This window comes from Cotesia glomerata, linkage group LG10 (genome assembly GCF_020080835.1).
Source record: "Cotesia glomerata isolate CgM1 linkage group LG10, MPM_Cglom_v2.3, whole genome shotgun sequence".
Lineage (NCBI taxonomy): Eukaryota > Metazoa > Arthropoda > Insecta > Hymenoptera > Braconidae > Cotesia > Cotesia glomerata.
Window position 1 is genome coordinate 3,159,420 of NC_058167.1, and position 11,308 is coordinate 3,170,727.

The window sequence follows — 11,308 nt, forward strand, 5'->3', positions numbered from 1 at the left end:
CCGCAGGTGTTATAGATATCTGTTATTAGAGGTTTGCATCTACAGATATTTCCATACCATATAAATTTGCTGTGTATACATGCAGAGTACACAAATATAACGTGACATATTGTTGGTATGTGTACATAATTGTATGAAACATGTTTGTAATGTCAGTATGTTATATTCAGATGATAGAGATTGGGATACGATCGAAGAGATATAGAGAATCATGTTGTCCGGAGAGGGTTGAATTCCTTTCAAATATCTATCAACCATACGGATTCAAGCGTATTATCGTCGTGATTCCTGGTTTTACGAGTGTCATGAGTCCGAGTGAAACGAGGAATCAGATAGAGAGAGAAACAAGTCTATTGAATATTCTGGTTATCTCGAGTGCCAGACCGGAAGCCTATCGAAATTGCAACGTCCCCGATCTCATAGAGGTTACCTTTGAAGTCACTCTCATGTTGATAATTTAATATTTCTCTGTATGCGAGTCTATGGATATATTCTACCGACACGAAAAATTTTCATATGAAAGATCTGTTATTAATTTTTTATCATCTTGTGGATAGCTGGCAAAAACTCTCTTTGTTAACTATTAACAGGTGGCCTTGTGTTCTAGTTGATGAGTTTTTGACAAAGTCACAGGCCATATTCATATCAAGCCAGTTTTTATGTGTAGATATTAGTGTTTGTTCAGGCGTTTTAATTAGAGTAGGATGTTAATTTTTTTCACACTAAAAAAAAAAAAAAATTAGTAAAACGGTTCACCCTAAAGGCCATCCCTGCAACTTCCCGCTAATTCCATACCTGGGCGCTTAAAATTGTACTTGTGATGTTTTCGATATTTTTGAGCTCAAAATATAATTTATGTGATATTTTCAGCTCACTGAGCTCAAAGAGATAGTATTTCTATGCATTTGAGCTCTTCGAGCTCAAAAGTCTGATAGAAGTTTCGTAGAACTCTACTTTTGCAATTTTCAAACCGCAATAACTTTAGAATGGATCAACCGATTTTCACGCGGCTGGCGGCATTCGACGCAGTTTTATCAGCCTCATGAAGAATTTTCAGGTTTCGATTGATCGAACCAGAAATTTTGGAGTAATTTCGAAAAAACACTTTTTTCAGTTTTCTTTCGTTCACTACATCTCGAACGAATTAAACGATTTCGACCAGCTTGGTGGTTATCGATGTGGTTTTTTATTGTCTAGAGCTGATCAGTTTTTGAAATTGATCGGTGGAGCCGTTTAAAAGTTATCCAAAAAAAACTACATTTGAAAAAATTTTTTTTCTTAGTTTTTTTAAGATTTCTCAAAATCTACTGATCCGAATCGGTCCAAATTATACTTAAAATCTAAGTTTGGCCAAGCCCTTTCAAATGGCACCAACCGCGATAAAATCGGATGAGCCGTTCAAAAGTTATAAGCGGTTCACATACTTTCACACACACACACACACACACACACACAGAGTGACAAACTCGCGGGAGTAGTCAGCGAAGCTTCCTATAACCTTCAAACGTCGAGATCTGATGAAAACTCGATTTCTGCAAAACGGGGTGAAAACAATAACTCCGATTTTTGAAAATCTTTGATTTTCTTAGCGGGAAGTTAAAAATTATTTGATTGAAGAGGAATATTTTTTCGTTATGCTCGTTAAGTAAGTTCACTTTTTGAGCACTGGGTGATATCCGCAAAGATACTGATTTCTAGAGACTCTTTGCCAATTTTACTTCATTGCCTATTTTTTTCGACTTAAATAAACCGCAAAATGTGACTCTTCTTTTTTTTCTGTGGTTTTCTTATACAATCGTTGACGAAAAATTTTGAAAAAAATGTTTTTTTCTAATAACTTCAAAATTTCTGTTTAGACCATATTTTATGTTATAAAATAACTATTAATGCTCGAAAAACTGCATCGAACGCCGTCAATCTCTTCAAAATCGTCCAATTCGTATGTAAGATATTTAATTTTAGAAATTCCAAGTGTTTTTTGACATAGTTTCATAATATTACATCGAATCGTTTGTTAGTTAATGAATAATCTCTTTGTGCTTGAAAAACTACGTCGAATGTTTCAAGCCTCATACAAAACATTTGATTCGATCGGAAGATATTGCAATTCAAACTTTAGAAAAAAGTATTTTTTTCAACATCCACTAGGTTTTCGAGCTCGAAAAAGTATAGGATTTGTGTTATTGAGCTCGAGGAATCAAAACTTCGGAATAGATTATTATTCGAGGGTTTCAAACTCGTACACTGATGGAAGGATTTGTTTATAATTAAAAATATTTGTTAATATTTAACAAATCATCTATTAGAAGCCATTTTTAGTCCTTAAAAAATATTTCTTAGAATTAAAAAAAATTTATTAATCTATACTAATAAATGGAGAGCCGGTTTTTTTGTCCGGTTATACTGCGAAGACTACGGAACCGATCGGAATAATACTTATACCATAAGATGCAGCGTGTTTCGGAGAAGGTATTAATATATGATATGATGGTGATTACTTATCCCGAACCTATATTTTTTTAACTTAGAAATAATGAATTTTTATTGTAACTAAATTTATTCTATTTGATTGTCATTTGTTTAAAACAAATTTTTTAATTATATTGGTTATGTTTATATACTAGGCAGATTTCTTCACTTATGAGACGTGCAATTTCTTCAACTGAAACTTTCAATGCTCATTACAAATTTTTTTTTTCATATTAATTATTATTCATTTTTGTAAGAAAGACACGGGAATGTCATAATGATTGCACATTGAAAGTTACAATAAATATTAGATAGAATAATTACATGGATAAAAGGTGTATGCCAATTTGATAGAATTGGGAGTCTATACAAGTCAAAACAATACTCTAATTAAATTTCAAGTCCAGATCTAAAAATGCAATTTTATAAAGCGCCCAGCAAAGTGGGCGAGTAACAGCTAGTAATCAATAAATGACTATCAGATTTATTAAATACAAACAAATCATTTTAAATACTAAGAAATATTTGTTTAATACTAAAAAGTAGTTTCTAATAAATGATTTTTTAACTATTAACAAGTATTATTTAATACAAATAAATCCTTCTATCAGTGTACATAACGGGAAATTCCAGGTATGGCCTGCAGGGTCAACCGTTTTCCAGATATTTTTGAAGTTATACTTCTTTTGGCGCGTTAGGTAAAAGTGATGAGGGTAAATTTTTACGATGGGCGCGCACACCGTCACGAAAAACCGACACCCTGAAGTTAGCTACTCAACATTTTAGTTTTTTAAAAAAAGTTACCAACAAAATAAAAATAAGTACATCTACGTATGTTTGCGTGAGATCTGGCAACTGTATTCACGATATTTCATATAAATATATATTTTTAACTTCCCACTAAAAAAATTGAAAATTTTTAATAATGGGAAGTTATTGATTTCGGTCCGATTTTTAAAAGTCGAGTTTTCATCGGATGTCCACGTTTTAAGGTCCCAGGAAGCCATTCTGATTATTCCCGCCGAGGTGTCCGGCCGTGTGTGTGTGTGTCAATAAGTTTTTGTCGTACGGTTTCTCAAAAACGAATCAACCGATTGAGTTCTACGACACGTCATTCGAAAGGAAATCGAACGACGCATTTAAAAGTTATAGTTGTTTAGAAATTCACAAAATTTTTTTTTTTCGGTATTTTTTTAAGATATTTTCCAGTTTCTTTTACCGATCAATAAAAACTTGTACATTTTCTGTTTTTGCATTGAAAACTGCATCGAATGCTTTTTCAAAAAACAAAATCGAACGACGCACTCAAAAGTTACAGTTGTTTAATAAATACATTTGGAGCTCGAGGAGCTCAAAATGTGAAAAACTGCGCTTTGAGCTTGAAAAGCTCAAATATTAATCAAAAAACACATTCTAAGGTGCTTGAAATGCAAACTTAGCAGGAAGTTCTAGGGTTGACCCGCAGGGTCAACCGATTTCCAGATTTTTTCAATTATGTAGAAATAATTTTTTTATGATATTTAAATAAACTTTATTTAACTAGACAATGCGTTATAATAAAACTTTCGATGTATTAAATACCTTTTTTTCTATTATTAGTGTCGTTTTTTCTACAAACGTAGGATAACGCGATAGATAAAATATTTAGAAAGATTTTTATCTTGTTACGTCAAAGAAGTATAACTTCTAACGTGCGTACATAAGTACACACACACTTTTTTTTTTAATTTTCAGGGTACCCTATTTTGCTCCCCTCCTCTAACCTTTACTTGCAAATGTAAAGCCGGCGCATGCGCTTTTTAGTCAGAAGTATAGTGGGGGAAAGGCCCAGTCACGCGGGCCCAGTGTACTGTAAGCAAGATTTTTAAGGTTCAGTTTCATAGTGATTGTTGAGAGGAACATTCGAGAAAAATATCAAAATTCATCACCAAATTTTTTTCAAAGAATATTAGTGATTTCATTGCTGAATAGTTTATTATTCTATAAAAGTTCTGTAGTGAATTTTTGACATATTACATGATTCATAAAATCTATCAAAGTGAACAGTAATAATCAAAATTATTTGCAAAAGTGTATCTTGAAAAGTGAATTAACCTCTCTCATATTTTCTCATAATAGTTTTCAAAGTAAATCTTCCATACGAAAATTAAATATCTAATCATGGCTAAATTTATAAATTTGAAAAAAGGTTACGAACTTAACATGAAATTGTACAAAGGAACGAAATTTAATGAAATTGAACACGACATACGTAATTATTTTAAACTATGTAACCGTGATAATAAAATTGAACTTCCTGACATTTATTTAGCCGCAAAAAGCAACTGGATTTATATCGTTGGTTGTTTATTGGCTAATGGACAAAATTTTGGAGCTGCACAATTCACTGGACAATATGCAGGATTCACGGCTTTACACTATGCGTGCTTAGACGGTGATTTTAACATGGTGGTAAAGCTACGTGGAAAATACGGCGTTGATCCGATGGTGAAAGCTTGCGATGGCGTTGAACCAATTCATTTAGCTGCCTTTCTTGGACGGTTTGACATTGTGTACCAGATTTTGGAAATGGGTGTCTTAAATAATATAAAACTTAACTATTCACATTTTAAAAAATATGCAATCAAAGAACATAAGTGGGAGCCCAATTTCCGAGACGAAATGGATTTATTCACCTATGGCACCTTCAACAATAATATGATCATCATCATCATCATCATCATCATCATCATCATCATCATCATCATCATCATCATCATCATCATCATCATCATCATCATCATCATCATCATCATCATCATCATCATCATCATCATCATCATCATCATCATCATCATCATCATCATCATCATCATCATCATCATCATCATCATCATCATCATCATCATCATCATCATCATCATCATCATCATCATCATCATCATCATCATCATCATCATCATCATCATCATCATCATCATCATCATCATCATCATCATCATCATCATCATCATCATCATCATCATCATCATCATCATCATCATCATCATCATCATCATCATCATCATCATCATCATCATCATCATCATCATCATCATCATCATCATCATCATCATCATCATCATCATCATCATCATCATCATCATCATCATCATCATCATCATCATCATCATCATCATCATCATCATCATCATCATCATCATCATCATCATCATCATCATCATCATCATCATCATCATCATCATCATCATCATCATCATCATCATCATCATCATCATCATCATCATCATCATCATCATCATCATCATCATCATCATCATCAAGATTATGGGTTCTACGTATCAATATTATTAATAAATGTTATTATTATTAATTGTTATTTGAAATTCCCACACGCAATTTGAATATAAGTTAACTCTTACAGCTCGTAAGGTGTTCAAATGGGCGCGTGGCTATTCTTTTGCGTCGGGTCATCATGGTCCCGTGTTCGAATCTTATCTTTTTTTTTTTTTTTCTTAATAAAAATTTTTGGTATATTTCTTTCATACTTTTTTTTACACAAACCACAATATAAAATTTACTTTCATAATTGTTATTATTGTAAATTTTTTTTTATTGTAAACGTCACTATTATTATCATTGTGGTCATCATTATTGCTAATATTATTATTATTAATATTATTATTGTTATTGTTATTATTACGGGTCAATCAACATTATTAATAAATGTTATTTCTGTTAAGGGTTCTCGAAATCCTTATATACAATTTAAATATAAATTAACATGTTCCTCTCGTAAGATGTTTTTTTTTTTGGTTTTAAAAAGTATGTTTTTATTAATAATAATATATAAATTAAATAATAAATAATAAATATATAATTTAAATATAAATAATATATAAAGATTATGGGTTCTACATATCAACATTATTAATAAATGTTATTAATATTAATGGTTACTTAAAATCCCTAAACATAATTTAAATGTAAGTTAACACTTAAATATCGCAAAGTGTTCGAACGGGCGCGCGGCTATTCTTTTACGTGGGGTCATCGAGGTCCCGTGTACGAATCCTATATAATTTTTTTTTTCTTTTTTTTTTCAATAAAAATTTTTGGCATATTTTTTTTTGTATCTCTTTCCACGTCACCCATGGGGTGAGATACAATGGTACGCATTGTTTTTAACGTGATATCCCCAGTAGGTGTAATCCACGACAAAATCAAAAGAAATATTCAAATTTACAGCCAAAATATTGCACTAACATTCAAAAAAAAAAAAATAAATAAAAAAAAATGTAACCTATTCCATAAATTTTTAATTAGCTCAGTTATCATTTGGGTTGTAAGTTTGCAAGTGAAGTTTTTCTTCTGATTTTGTACCTGCCTTACTGTATAAATTTTTCGCGTCCATTTTCGAAAGATGTTCCCTATCTATATTTACACTGGTCGCACTGTCCTCCTTAGCACTTATAGCTGATTTTACAACGCAAGGAGAATTCAGTGTACTCGCTTGAAGACCATTCTTCTTCTTTGTTTTTATGTCTGGGATAAGTGAGAACGCTCTTTCAGCCGCAGCATTTGAAAAAGGTAATATCCTCACTATACCCAGTAATAAACGCAAAGTTTTATACCGAAAAGAACCATCAGAATTAGTAACAGAGCAAATTGCGATCCACATTTCGTCGAATTGCAATTTGTACCATTATTCCTTCTCAAGTTTATTTTCGTGGTACAAGGAATGCCATTCACGAGTGACACTTTCTTCGTCGGTAACGCGCAAATGACGGCAAACGTTAATTACGCACGCGAGTGTCTCCTTACGATCCTCATTGAATAACGCGGAATATCCCTTAAATACCGCCAAACTTTTTAAAAACGGGTCATCGAACGGAAGCCTTTTGACGATTTGATTTGCCGCAGTAACGTAGAACACAGTGCATTTTTGACGGAATGTGTTGACTTCCGCTTGTGAAATCCCTTCAGATATTTTTTCAACCAAATATTCTTTGCAATTATAACCAACATCAATTTCGTTTAAATTACGCTGATTCGCGCGAATTCCGAAATTGATGTGACGTACATTTGTATCGAATATTTCTGGTTTTAACATTTCAGGTTTCAGAAATTTCTGGAGAATTACCATAAGCATTTCTTTCGAAACTGGTTGCAAACAGTGAACTAATGTTCGCTCATGTTGAAAATAAGCGTTTAATTTGTTAAAAAAATTGAGTGCGAAATGCAAAAAAAGCATGTATGCTTTCGTAAATGGCATTTTTAAAATTTCAAGGAGGTCACCTGCTTGTTTTCCATTTTCAAATGACTGTTCAGTCAAAAAAGCAATCAGTGTATCCCAATTTTTTAAAATGTTATCAATTGCGGAATGGCGCGACAACCATTTTGTTTCGGCATATCTCGTTATTTTCGTCGGACGATCCTGAAAGGTTTTTTGAAATTCGCGAAAGATGGCTGTTCTTTTGGGGCTAGCATTTAGAAATGACGCGATATTTTTAATAAAACTATTGATTTCGTCTGGAATCACGACGTATGCAGCGCTGTTACTTCACGCGAGAGAATGGCAGATACACGGTATCGTAACAAGTTTGGGTCAATTTTCCGATAACAATTTACGAACTGATAAATAGTTGCACATCATAACCGATGCATTATCACTCGCATAGCCAACTATGTTGGATAATGGAATCTGTTTTCTCCAAAATTCTTTTTTCAGCGACTTAAATAGTTCACTGGCTTAGCAGTTAGTTGCATCTAAATGAATTAATTGTAATAATTCTGTTGTAACTGTCAACATATTTGGCTCAACGTAACGCACCATGACCACCATCCATTTATCGTTCGTACAATCCGAACTTTCATCTAAATGAATCGAAAAATTATTTTCGCGTAATATTTTGGTCATACGGTCGGTTTCAACTACGCTAAGAACATTATCAATAAGTTTACTCGCTTTAGTTTTTCCCACCTTCATAGCCTGTAACACGGCAGGCTTTTTCCCTATCGTTTTAAATAAATTTAACATTTGCGAAGCTATCGATAACGAGAGGTTATTTTCGGCTAAAAAAGTCGCGAAACGAAGTTCAGCAATTTGTACCCTTTCTTTAAAATCAAACTCAGCATCACTATCAGCTAAAGAAGATTTTGAATTAGAAGAACAAACTGCTTGCTGAACAGACGCAGAAGACGTCGTGTTCTCGATATTTGTAGATTCCTGAATCAGCAATTGCATATTTTTTATATGCCCTCGAGACGTTGAATGGCGCAAAATTTCACTGCATCCGCACGACAGCGAGGCTTTACACGCAGTGCAAAAGTATTTCGAGGGGTCCGAAGGAACTTCCCGAACCCATTGACGCCACTCTGGGTAAATATCGTACCATTGATGCTGGGAAATTTTGGCCGATCTCGGCTTTTTTTTCACAGGCTCAGACATTAGTAAAAAAGACAGTAAATAATACAGAAAAAAAAATATTGGAAAAAATACTACATAAACAACTTATCGAAAATTAATCGAAATACGTCAATGATACGATTTCACTGAGAAAAAGAATCATGAGTCACGGATGACCGATCAGATAATCAACAAACCACGTAAAACAGGACTTATAATTTCTTACAGCTAAATCCCGACGCACGCATACAAAAATCCTAAATCATAAATTGTACAATCCTGACCTACAGCACAAACAACCCTGACCTACGATACACACAACCCGAACGTACAGCTTACACAATCTCCACACGCAGGTCACTCAATCCCGAAATGCGTTACACGATCCCGAATAATCCGTTATGCAATTACGAATAATAAATAAAAAATTCTAAGTCGCGTATACAATATTCCCAAATCACGAGTCACACAAATGATGTACAGCACATACAATACTAAGTCGCTAATCACACAATCCGGTACACAAATCACACAATCCCAAAGAATCCGTCACAAAGTAGTGATTAATAAACTAAAAATCCCGTACCACGTATTAAATAATCCCGAGACAAATGCCACACAACCGCGAATAATCTGTCAAGAAATCACGACTTATTTACTATTTAAATGACTATACACTAATTTAAAGAAATAAGAAAAGAAAAGTAATTAAAAATATTATTATAATTATTGAAAAACTGTAAACGTAGGCTTACAATAATGGGAAATACCTTGAACGCTGAACGATACACTTCTATCGATGGCTAACAGTGAATATATAAGAAAAAATGCGCGCTTTTCAGACAAAGATATTGATACGCGAGCAAAAACAAAAGCTGCCGAACGACGGTTACTACTAGGAAAAACATTGGAGACTCACACTAACTCAGTAACACTTTCGTAAAAAAACATTGAGTTTGTAAAAATCAATACTAATAATAATAAATCAAATATTGATAAAATTAATACGAACATTTTTAATTTTATTATAATGTAAAAGACCTAGTTATTGACACTGAACTAGTTATTGACACTTGGAGTTTTATTTCAATTAAATAAAACAAATCGACTATAATAAATTAATAAATAAAATTTTTAAATTATAAATTTTAAGATAATTAGTTTCTTTAAAATAATTTATTTTTTAAATTAGAATAAAATTGCAAGTGTCAATCAACTAGGCTAGTATCAATAACTGGGTCTTTTACCTTACTAAAATTTTATTAAAAAAAAAAAGAACATTGTGAAGGCTTCGAACATTGTTAATTAAACCATGATAATAATATTAATGACAACGATGATGATAATAATAATAGTAACAATTACAATAAAAAAAAATTTACAAGAATAACAATTATGAGAATCAATTTTATATTATTGCTTCTGTAATAAATAAAGTATAAAAAAAATATGCTAAAAATTTTTATTGAAAAAAAAAAGAAAAAAAAAATTATATAGGATTCGAACACGGGACCTCGATGACCCCACGCAAAAGAATAGCCGCGCGCCCGTTCGAACACTGCGATATTTAAGTGTTAACTTACATTTAAATTATGTTTAGGGATTATAAGTAACCATTAATAATAATAAAATTTATTAATAATGTTGATATGTAGAACCCATAATCTTTATATATTATTTATATTTAAAGCAGTATGGTGCAACTTTGGCGCATCCCACTCCTTTGAGGTGGGGGTAACGTGTGTGTGTATGTGTGAGTCCGCAGCGCTAGCAGTAGTAGTAGTAACGGTAATATAAACTATTGCAAGGTCGCTGAGCTTGCAAACTGCTAGTAGTAGAGGCTCTTATTAAATAATAATAATTATTATAATGTACATATACATTATATATGAATATATATATATATATATATATATATATATATATATATAGTATATACTGCTTATATATGGCATATAGCAGGATATATAGTATATCATATATATATATATACTCTATATATATATATACATTAGGGTGTTTCAAAAAAAAAGACGAATTTTTTTTTTTTTTTTTTCTTTAATGGTGTCTAAAAAATTGATAGTATACCTAAAAAAACAAAAATTTTGGCGCCCATGTGTGAAGCTCTTAATATCAATAGTAAGATTTGCTTGTATCCATTTCTTTTATTTTCTCCATTTAAATAACACGGGAGAAAATTTTTACCCTTAATTTTTTAATTTTATTATTACTTTGGAACGGTTCATCATAACAACAGAAATCTAAAAATGATATTTGTAGGAGATTTTACGCTCTACAAAAACGTCTGAAAACCAAAGTTTCCTCCAGATTAACGGCTTCAAAGATATCCGCGGTCAAAGATAACACTAATAAAAATTTATAATATTTTCCAATAAAACTACAAAAATATCATATGCTACTATTTTTATTATTTTTTTATGTTAAATTACT